The sequence below is a fragment of the Sitophilus oryzae genome, unplaced genomic scaffold (assembly GCF_002938485.1).
Source record: "Sitophilus oryzae breed Bouriz unplaced genomic scaffold, Soryzae_2.0 scaffold_249_pilon_pilon, whole genome shotgun sequence".
Classification (NCBI taxonomy): Eukaryota; Metazoa; Arthropoda; class Insecta; order Coleoptera; family Curculionidae; genus Sitophilus; species Sitophilus oryzae.
This window is the reverse complement of record NW_022146806.1, coordinates 1,099,865-1,112,305: the sequence shown is the minus strand read 5'-3', so window position 1 is coordinate 1,112,305 and position 12,441 is coordinate 1,099,865. Positions and strand designations below refer to the sequence as shown.

Genomic DNA, 12,441 nt, shown 5'->3' with positions numbered 1-12,441 from the left:
ATCAATTGTACTTCGTTCAGTTACGTATTGCTATTTTATACGTTCTGTAACATACCTGTGACGTTGTTGGCGCTTTGTTCCTATTGGTCCAAAAGTTACGGAGGCAACCTGTTTAATATAGTAACCTTGGTGATGAGCGAGGCTGGTCTTGGTCTTGCACAAAAAGCAAGACCAATACTAAAACGTAGTGTTTGATGCAAGATCAAGACCGACAACTGCTGATATATTATAATATATAAAAACGAATACGCCTAGTAAAAGACAGTGATTTTTAATCCCTTCCCATCATTAAACTCACGTGCAGGTTTTGCCTTGTTTCATTTAAGCGAGCTTTGTGGCCACGGTGGGAGTGTCTTCTTTCAGCGCGATAAGAAAGGTTTTTAAGGTACTCAGAGAGTAAGTATTTGAAAAAGAGATTTTTTTTTTTTAAAATTATAATGAAAGAGCGATAGCCTCTAAAGAAAAATAAAAAGTCTTTTTTAATACAATCTAATAAAAATAAATGTTGCTCATGCATCTGTAGATGTTAGTAATGTATGGCAATCGCTTCTTTGATTTTAAAAGACATAACATAAATAAACATAACATACGTAAAATTTAAAAATAATCATACAAGTTTGGGGCTTTTTGGTTTACCTTATAAGTAATTGATATCAGGTAGTAATTGTTAATTTTGAAGTTTAATTTGATATAATGTCATTTTCATTTAACAGAACGTCAACGGTAATAGAAGATTATTTTCTTTTATCTATGGTCAACGGTTTCTTGGCGTATCTGTTTAAAAACTAAAGTGTTCTCATAATAGTTTGAATTTAAATATTTTAAATAGTTTTTTTTCTTTACTCTCTGTATTTTTTGCTTCTGACGACGGAAGAGATAGACTTTCCGAAACGTTAAAGCATTTTTTTTCTTTGTTAAAATTTTTATTGCACTGTAAACATAGCTTCTGACAAGCAGCGTCCGTTTAGGTTTAACGCAGAGTGTTTAAAAAAATAACTTTTTTATTTTGTAGATTTTTCTTGCAGTGCAGTGGCAGAAATACCCATAAAAGTTTTTTGGAGAGTAAGTATTTCTTCATACGTGATTACAAATAATATTGTATATTGATTACATATTTGATTGTTTTTAAGGCTCTTTCCTTGTCTGAATGTGTTTAATAAAAGATCGATATACGTTTTGATTAGTTTGAAGTGTTTGTTTTATAGTGGTTCATATTTGGGTACCTATTCCATTTTTAGGTGCCTTTATGTTCAATTAGTTTTTGACAAAATTTTATACTTTAACTCAATATCATGCTTAACGTAACAGAGAACATTTATTGAGTTATGTGCAACTGTAGACTTTTAATAACTGTGAATCAAATTTTCATTTTCAATGCTTTTTATACTTTCCACAGAAACTAAATAGTATTCCATATTTGGTTATAGTACGAGAGCAAGCAACGTCGGAAAAACAAGTATTTTTAAGACGTCTGGCTCTTTTGATATATCTTTTACTATGCTCTCTAGAGTATCTGGCTGCCGGTAAACGTTGCGTTCCCTACTGCGCATTGAAGAAGATCTTATATTTTTATTAGTCCTACCGTTAGTATTGAATATAAATCCGATACGTCTCCATGGCGCAGTGCGTAGAGTTTATGACTACGAACCGAGGATTCAGAGTTCGAATCCGGGTCAGAACAAAAACTTTTTATTCGTTTATATTCTGATAGTAAAGTATTAAATATTTGTTTCTTTTTGTTTTTTTTTTTTATTTAATACTTTACTCTCAAAACAAACAGCAAATAAAAATCTTTGCCCTGACAGACCAGCTAATCTCGGACTAAATGAAATCTCTACAGTGCGCTAAGGCTATGTCATTATTCAATACCGGAAACTATGGAATAAATTAAAAAATATATATATGATCTTCTTCCGATGCGCAATGGTCTTTACAACGGGTATCTTTTAGCCAGATATAGATGTTCGGTGTTGAGATTTGAACACCGGTGTTAGGTGTTGATGACCACCGGTGTTTCAGTCGGTGTACCAGTGTCAACACCGACACCGGTGTTTATCTCAATACCGGTGTTCATTTCAGCACCGGTGTTCATCTACAACACCGGTGTTCATTTCAGCGCCGGTGTTTATCTCGATACCGGTGTTTATTTTGACACCGGTGTTTATCAGAATACCGGTGTTTATCTCGACACCGGTGTTTATATCAACACCGGTGTTTATCTCAACACCGGTGTTTATCTCGACACCGGTATCGCAATGAACACCGGTGTCGAGATTAACACCTGTGTCGGTGTCGGTGTCGATGGTGCCGTTTGTTTGTTTTTTTTAGTTTTTTAATAAAATATTTTTTAGTTTATTTTACAGCTACAATTTTTGTTTCTTTATATTTTTGTCTGTTTGTTTCGATTAAACAATTTTTACTTTATAGTTGATGCTTCATGCTTCCACTTTATTTTTAGTGATTGAATCGACAAAAATATATTTAAATTTGAACGCTTTAAGTTAAAATCTGTGCGCTTTAATAAACGATAAAAATAAGCACCGATATACGACATTATTATTATCAAGGTTTATTTTGCCCAGTATTAACATTATTTCTTCTTTAACCCCTTTACCAAACACCGGTGTCGTAGTCAAAACCGGTATCGAGATGAATACCGGTGTCTTTGGTGCTTTCTCGAAAACGTTGCGCTCTTAGAGTGATGGTTTCATCTGCGGGGCCTGCCCACCATAAAGCCCCGGCCCCGGACCTACTCTACCCCCCGGTGGTCTAGGGACCGTTAAAGGTTGTAAAATATTCATAATTTCTTGAATTTTTTGAATTATATTGGAAAAGAGGGCCCGAATTTTGCTTGGGCCTTAGGGGGCCCGACCAGATGAAAAATAGACCCTGCCGTTTCGATTACCAAGTAAATCTAAACAGAGCCCTTAAAAATAAAGTTATTTAATTAATGCGATATCATATCTTGCAATTAATTGCCAAGTCACTATAATTATTACAGAAATAAAGATGCCTAATATTGATACTAAAATTTATTACAAAATTATTGAATAGGTGTTTCAATAGAAACTAAATAAAATAAACTGACTTGGTTTTACATGAGATCTAACATTTTTGTAGTGAAAATTGCATTGCCAACATAGGCATTTTTTGCATTCTATGTTTTTGACAGGATTACCATTTTCTACTATCTTCAAAGAAACGTCAAACTATCTGTATTTCTCGAACATATCGAGCTAAAGAACAAGCAAGATAAAGATTTTATTTCATAAAAATGTTTATCAATGAACGGCGTATTGCCCACATTACTGTAAGATTAAGTGGCTTAGATAAGGGGCACAAGTACTTAATGAAAAAAAATGAGGTGTCTAGCCGAAGTACATCGTCGATTATAATTATTGTCGAGCACTCGGAATCCGGGTAAGAGAGTAATCAAAAGATAATAATTCTGATATAAGGTACGCGACTTACTAATTAAATAACAACAAACCATTTTGCAAAAATATGATCGATTGTTTTTTTTTTTTTTTTTTTTTTTATTTTTAACAGAGGCGTAGATAAAAACTGGAAAAATAAAAATATGTAGATTTTAATTTATAGATTTTTTATTTTACATCAAAACAAACAAACAAAAAATAATTTTTTTTTTATTTTTTTTTGTATACAGGGTGGTCAATTGTATTCCGGAAACTTCGGCGGCATATTCTGCAGATAAAAATAAGCAAAAAGTTCGTATAATTGTATGTCTTTTTTATTTCGATTTTTCAAATAATTTCTGAAGTAACGTCAATATTTGAATGAAAAAGTGAATCTGAGGTTTTTGGCATGACAAATTTGATTTTAATACTCAATATGACTCTACTTGTGCCACCTACATATTTTTAACAGGTTTTAAGAGTAATAACCTTTCGTCAAAATAATAAAGAAAAAAAAACTACTGAGTAAAAAAATATACATTCACGACGTTTTCACGTGAAAAAAGGTCTCTTGGTAATCTAACCGCTACGAGTAATGGTTCTCGAGATATTTGGAATCAAAATTATCAATACATGTCATCATTTACATAAATTAAACATGTTGACTAAATAGTTATTAATTAAATCAATAATTTGAAATGTTTTTGTGGCAAAGGTTCAATAAGAAATTGTTTTATCATAATTTTTTCAAAGAAGAAAAAAAAAAAAAAAAAAAAATATCATTTCAGTCAAATAATATCTACTCAACATGTATTTTTGTCAATAATGACATGTATTTTGCTACTTCCATTTTAGATATCTTGAGAACGGTTGCTGTAGCGATTTTTACCAGAGATTTTTTTTACGTAAGAAATGTCTTAAATGTATATTCTTTACTCAGTAGTTTTATGCAGGCCCACGCAGGCCGTTCCTGGGGTATCTGGCGTCTACGTGCAGCATTCTTTGGTGCACCCTTTTCATATTTAAATCAATTATATATTTTAATCTTAATCTTAAAATCTTAAGAATTTATATTCTGCGACAAACGAGCAATATTTATTTGGAAATGTAAAAAACTATTCATTAAAGTATAAAAACATTTATGTAATGTATATGTAATATGTATATAAATAAAACAAACAAAACCACAAAAATAATTAGTAACAAAAATAGTACCCTAAAGAAAAAACTGACCCATTTTATATAAAATGCATAAATACAATAAACTAAAATCGCAAATAATAGATATATATACATGTATTGATTTCTTTTCGAAAATCGACAACTATGAAACCTGAACCCTTCCCGGACACAAACGGTACATTGTGAGACAGGATTGTAGAGAGAAACAAGGCCTATAAGATAGGATACAACATTTTAATGAGCAATGCTTTCCATAAAATCAATAAAATAAAAATATACGAAATAATATATATGTAGTGATTTCTTTCAAAAATCGATAACTATGAAACTATGATCCCTTCCCGACACAAACGGTACATTGTGAGACAGGAAGTTATAGAGAGAAACAAGCCTATAATACAGGATACAAGATTTTTAATGAACAATTCTTTCCATAAAATCAATAAAATGAAAAAATATGCGAAATAATATACATAGACGATTTCTTTCGAAAATTGACAACTGAAACTATGATCCCTTCCCGACACAAACGGTACATTGTGAGACAGAAAATTATAGAAGTAAGCCCTATAACATAGGATACAACATTTTAATGAACAATTGCTTTCCATAAAATCAATAAAATGAAAAATCTGCGAAATAATATGCATGAACTGATTTCTTTCGAAAATAGACAACTATGAAACTATCATCCCTTCCCCGACACAAACGGTACATTGTGAGACAGGAAATTGTGAGAGAAACAAGTCCTATAACATAGGATAAACATTTTTAATGAACAATTGCGTTCCATAAAATCAATAAAATAAAAATATACGAAATAATATACTGTACAGATTTCTTTCGAAAATAGACAACTATGAAACTATGATCCTTTCCCGACACAAACGGTACATTGTGAGACAGGATTGTAGAGAGAAACAAGTATAACAGGATACAACATTTTAATGAACAGTGCTTTCCATAAAATCAATAAAATGAAAAATCTGCGAAATAATAGCATGTACAGATTTCTTTCGAAAATAGACAACTATGAAACTATGATCCTTTCCCCGACACAAACGGTACATTGTGAGACAGGAAACTGTAAGGAGAAAACAAGGTCTATAACATAGGATACAACATTTTAATGAACAGTGCGTTCCATAAAATCAATAAAATAGAAAAATATACGAAATAATATTCACTTACAGATTTCTTTCGAAAATGACAACTAGGAAACTATGAACCCTTCCCGGCCCGGACACAAACGGTATGTTGTGAGACAGGAAATTATAGAGAGAAACAAACCCTATAACATAGGATACAACATTTTAATGAACCAGTGCTTTCCATAAAATCAATAAAATAAACTGCGAAATAATATACATGAACTGATTTCTTTCAAAAATAGACAACTATGAGACTATGATCCCTTCCCCGACACAAACGGTACATTGTGAGACAGAAATTGTAGAGAAACAAGCCCTATAACATAGGATAGAACATTTTAATAAACAGTGCTTTCCATAAAATCAATAAAATTAAAAATATGCGAATATTACCGATTTTTTTCGAAAATAGACAACTATGAAACTATCATCCCTTCCCCGACATAAACGGTACATTGTGAGACAGGGAATTGTAGAGAGAGAGAAACTAGTCCTATAACATAGGATACAACATTTTAATGAACGGTGCGTTCCATAAAATCAATAAAATGAAAAATATACGAAATAATATACATGTACCGATTTCTTTCAATAGACAACTAGCAAAACTATCATCCCTTCCCCGACACAAACGATTGTATTGTTATTGAGACAGGAAATTGTGAAGAGAAACAAGCCCTATAACATAGGATAGAACATTTTAATAAACAGTACTTTCCATAAAATCAATAAAATTAAAATATTTATTTTATATACATGTACTGATTGGACAACTATGAAACTATCATCCTTTCCCGACAAACGGTACATTGTGAGACAGGAAGTTGTAGAGAGAAACAAGTCCTATAACATAGGATACAACATTTTTAATAGACAGTGCGTTCCATAAAATCAATAAAATGAAAAAATATACGAAATAATATACATGTACTGATTTCTTTCGAAAATCGACAATATGAAACTATGAACCCTTCCAGCCCGGACACAAACGGTACATTGTGGAACAGGAAATTGTAAGAGGGAAACAAGTCCTATAACATAGGATACAACATTTTAATGAGCGGTGCGTTCCATAAAATGAATAAAATGAAAAATATACGAAATAATATACATAAACTGATTTCTTTCAAAAATAGACAACTATGAGACTATGATCCCTTCCCCGACACAAACACATTGTGAGACAGGAAGTTGTAAAGAGAAACAAGCCTAACATAGGAGACATTTTAATGAACAGTGCTTTCCATAAAATCAATAAAATTAAATATGCGAAATAATACATGTACCGATTTCTTTCGAAAATAGACAACTATGAAACTATCATCCCTTCCCCGACACAAGCAATCTTTTGTGTGAGACAGGAAATTGTAGAATGAAACAAGCTCTATAACAAAGGATACAACATTTAATGAACAGAATTTGCGTTCCATAAAATCAATAAAATGAAAAAATATACGAAAATAATATACATGTACCGATTTCTTTCGAAGCAGACAACTATGAAACTATCATCCTTTCCCGGACACAAACTGTACATTGTAAGACAGGAAACTGTAGAGAGAGAAACAAGCCCTATAACATAGGATACAACATTTTAATGAACAGTCTTTCCATAAAATCAATGAAAAAATCTGCGAAATAATATACATGTACAGATTTCACGAAAATAGACAACTATAAAACAATCATCCTTTCCCCGACTTCGACAATTTTACATTGTGGAGACAGGAAACTGTAGAGAGAAACAAGTCCTATAACATAGAGGATACAACATTTTAATGAACAGTGCGTTCCATAAAATCAATAAAATGAAAACTCTACGAAATAATATACATATGCCAGTTCTTTCAATATCAAACTATAAAACTATGAACCCTTTGCGGACACAAACGGTACATTGTGAGACAGGAAATTATAGAGAAGCAAGCCGTATAACATAGGATACAACATTTTAATGAACAGTGCTTTCCATAAAATCAATAAAATAGAAAAATCTGCGAAATAATATACATAGACTGATTTCTTTCAAAATAGACAACTATGAGACTATGATCCCTTCCCCGACACAAACGGTACATTGAGACAGGAAGTGTAGAGAAACAAAGCCCTATAACATAGGATAGAACATTTTAATGAACAGTGCAACCATAAAATCAATAAAATTAAAAATATGCGAAATAATATACATGTACCGATTTCTTTCGAAAATAGACAACTATGAAACTATCATCCTTCCCCCGACACAAACGGTACATTGTGAGACAGAATTGTAAGAGAGAAACAAGTCCTATAACATAGGATACAACATTTTAATGAACGGTGCTTTCCATAAAATCAATGAAATGAAAAATATACGAAATAATATACATGTACCGATTTCTTTCGAAAATAGACAACTGTGAAATATCATCCCTTCCCCGACACAAACGGTACATTGTAGAGACAGGAAACTGTAGAGAAACAAGTCCTATAACATAGGATACAACATTTTAATGAACGATTATAAAATCAATAAAATGAAAAAATATACGAAATAATACATGTACTGATTTCTTTCGAAAATCGACAACTATGAAACTATGAACCCTTCCCGGCCCGGACACAAACGGTACATTGTGAGACAGGAAGGGTAGAGAGAAACAAGTCTATAACATAGGATACAACGACTTTTAATGAACGGTGCGTTCCATAAAATCAATAAAATGAAAAATATACGAAATAATAGCCATGTACCGATTTCTTTCGAAAATAGACAACTATGAAACTATCATCCCTTCCCCGACACAAACGGTACATTGTGAGACAGGAAACTGTAGAGAGAAGCAAGTCCTATAACATAGGATACAACATTTTTAATGAACGGTGCGTTCCATAAATCAATAAAATGAAAGAAATATACGAAATAATATACATGTACTGATTTCTTTCGAAAATCGACAATTATGAAACTATGAACTCTGCCCGGACACAAACGGTACATTGTGAGACAGGATATTGTTGAGAGAAACAAGTCCTATAACATAGGATACAACATTTTAATGAGCGGTGCCATAAATCAATAAAATGAAAAATATACGAAATAACCATGAACTGATTTCTTTCAAAAATAGACAACTATGAAACTATGAACCGTTCCCGGACAAAAACGTTACATTGTGAGATAGGAAGTTGTAGAGAGAAACAAGCCCTATAACATAGGATACAACATTTAATGAACAGTGCTTTCCATAAAATCAATAAAATTAAAAATATGCCGAAATAATATGCATGTACCGATTTCTTTCGAAAATAGACAACTATGAAACTATCATCCCTTCCCCAGGAAGCACAAACGGCACATTGTGAGATAGGAAATTGTAGAGAGAAACAAGTTCTATAACATAGGGATACAACATTTTAACGAACGGTGCGTTCCATAAAATCAATAAAATGAAAAATATACGAAATAATATACATGAACTGATTTCTTTCAAAAATAGACAACTATGAGACTATGATCCCTTCCCCGACAAAACGGTACATTGTGAGACAGGAGATTGTAGAGAGAAACAAAGCCCTATAACATAGGAACAACACTTTAATGAACAGTGCTTTCCATAAAATCAATAAAATAGAAAATATGCGAAATAATATACATGAATTGATTTCTTTCGAAAATCGACAACTATGAGCACTGATCCTTCCCCGACACAAACGGTACATTGTGAGACAGGAAATTGTAGAGAGAAACAAGCCCTATAACATAGGATACAACATTTTTAATGAACAGTGCTTTCCATAAAATCAATAAAATGAAAATATGCGAAAATAATACATGTACTGATTTCTTTCGAAAATCGACAACTATGAAACTATGATCCCTTCCCTGTCACAAACGGTACATTGTGAGACAGGAAATTGTAGAGAAGAAACAAAGCCCTATAACATAGGATACCATTTAATAACAGTAACTCCATAAAATGAATAAAATGAAAAATATCAATGAGAACAATGTGTTGCCGACAGATTGCCCTAGACTTGTTTATTCGGTGTAACTTCAACACTACAAAAAGACAGTAGCTCATTATCCTATGATGATGTATGTTTAAATATTTGTTTATTGGCAAATGGCAATATCTATATTAACAATAAACGTATTTTTTGTTACAAAGTACTGATTGACAGTCTCAGGGCTTTGACAAAAACCAGTATCTAAGACGGTTTTACAGAGGTTAGTTATCTATATCCGATATCAGTCGTACCTACCAAAATTTTAAGACCAAGACCAAAAGGGTCTTGTTTTGGTTTTGCATTTTACCCATTACTGATCTTATCTAATATCACCTTTTTCTCAGTTGAAAATAAACACTCCTTTTGATATACTAAATCAAAGGTATTTATTGATTACTAAAATTCTAAATATTTATTTATATAAAATGAAATTCACAACGCCTCCACTGTAGAAAGAAGTCAACAAAATGATTAAGCGTATATATTTGCAAAATTTTGCAATATATGAAGCGAAATAAAGATCCTTATGACACTTTCATCTCGCTTGATATACTGCAATTATATTTCTGTTTATAAAAAACGATATTCATAATAGATAAGATTACAATTTCAGGTAACATAAAAAGATGCAATTTTAAAAAGTGCTAATAAATAAATACCCACTCTTTTGCTAGAAATTATGTTTTAAAAAATGTATGTTTTCAAGCATTATTATTTAAGATTCAGCTACATTAAGATTTAGATCTGCATTAAGATTTCGGAAGAGCATTATACAGTATGATCGAAAAAAAACGGTGTCGAAGACGGCTGGGGAATGACAATCGATAATAATTTTGGCGAGGTTAATTTCTAGATGTCATTTACTGAAAATTAACATTATTATAGAAAAATTGAAAAAGGATAGAACGTTTCAGAGACACACAAATCTATTTCCAAAAAATATATTTTCTCAGTGCTACACCATTTAAAAATCATGTTTATATATATATATATATATATATATATATATATATATATATATATATATATATATATATATATATATATATATATGAGATCTACTATCTCCACTTGAAGCAAAGGGCTTCAGTGAAAGCTCTCTATCGGGTTCTGTTTTTGGCAGTTGTTTTGCTTCCTTCCATGTTGACCCTACTTGTTGAAGCTCATTCAGTATGGAATGTCTCCATGTTTGAGCAGGTCGTCCTTGCTTTCTTTTTTCCTTGGGGATTCCACTTCAACGCTGATCTCGCTATATTACTATCAGGTTTCCCCAAGGTGTGACCTATCCAACCCCATTTTTTTGCGGATTTCAATGCCTGCTTCTTGTTGGTTTGTAAGATGGAGCAGGTCGGTGTTACGTATAGTGTCTGGCCAAAAGATTTTAAGTATTTTCCGCAAACAGCGATTGATAAATACCTGTGGACGGTTGATGGATATTTTTGTCACTCTCCATGTCTCGCAGCCATATAATAAAACTAGTATGACGTTGGAATTGAATATTCTTAACTTTGTTTGTATGGAGAGTTGACGGGAGGTTCAAACTGATTTTAGTTGGTAAAAGGCTCGCTGCGCCTTTCTGATCCTGCTGACAATATCCGCGTCTGCGCCACCGTTTGCTGTTACAATACTTACGTAAGTAAACTCTGTTACATTCTCGACATGTTTGATTCCTACATTGAATGGAGTGCTGTTGTTTGTGTTAATGCGCATTGACTTTCTTTTGTCGATGTTTATGCATAATCCTACTTTGTCTGCTTCTGTTTTTAGACGTCTGAGCATCACTTCCATGTCTTTGAAGGATTGCGTTGTGAGACAAATATCATCAGCATAATCAAGATCCATCAGATGCGATGTCAGAGTCCATTGTACTCCCTAATGTTTGCTGTGGCTTTAGTCAAAACGCTGTCGAGTACGATATTAAATAGAAGCGGCGATAATGTGCAACCCTGCTTTACTCCTGTCCCTAAGTTAAAATTGTCGCTGGTTCTACCGTTGTGCAGCACATTGCATTCTGTGTTTTTGTAGAGTTCCTTGATTATATTAATTAGTTTTCGGAACACCTTATTTTTCTTTAGGTTTTCATACCATCATAGGGGATACTGTCAAAGGCTTTGACGAAATCTATGAATAATAAGAATAAAGGTGACCTAAATTCTATTGAGTGCTCTATGATAATGCGCAATGTGTTAATATGGTCAATGCACGAGTGGTTCGGTCGGAAACCAGCTTGGTTCTCTCTCATAGTAGGCTCTATATAGGAGTTTAACCTTAAATGAAATATAGAGGATATTATCTTGTGAATGGTGTTTACTAAAACAATACCTCTCCAGTTGTCACAGTTAGTGGTATCTCCTTTTTTAGGGAGTTTAATAATGAGACCCTGTTTCCATTCATCTGGGATGATGTTAGATACCCAAGCTCGTGTAATTAGAGGATGCAGTATGTCTGCTGCTGTGCTAGGATCTGCTTTGAGGAGGTCTGCAGGAACGCTATCGGGGCCGGCTGCTTTATTGTTCTTAAGTGTTTTAATAGCCTTTTGTATTTCTGTTTTCGTTGGCGTGTCGCAGTTGATAAGCATTTCGATTGTTGGCTCCGGTTCCTCGTTGTCGAAATTTTGTTCACTTATTGGTCCAAGCAGGTTGCTGAAGTGTTCTTTCCATCTGTCAAGCTGTTCTTCAGAGGATGTTAGTGGTCTGCCGTCT

General features: G+C 32.8%; 1 protein-coding gene across 2 annotated transcripts in view; it reads right to left on the bottom strand.

Annotated features, from left to right (window-relative positions):
• Positions 1-12,441, bottom strand: part of LOC115884437 (TWiK family of potassium channels protein 18-like) — a 333,903-nt gene that overhangs the window by 3,962 nt on the left and 317,500 nt on the right. The window lies entirely within an intron of this gene.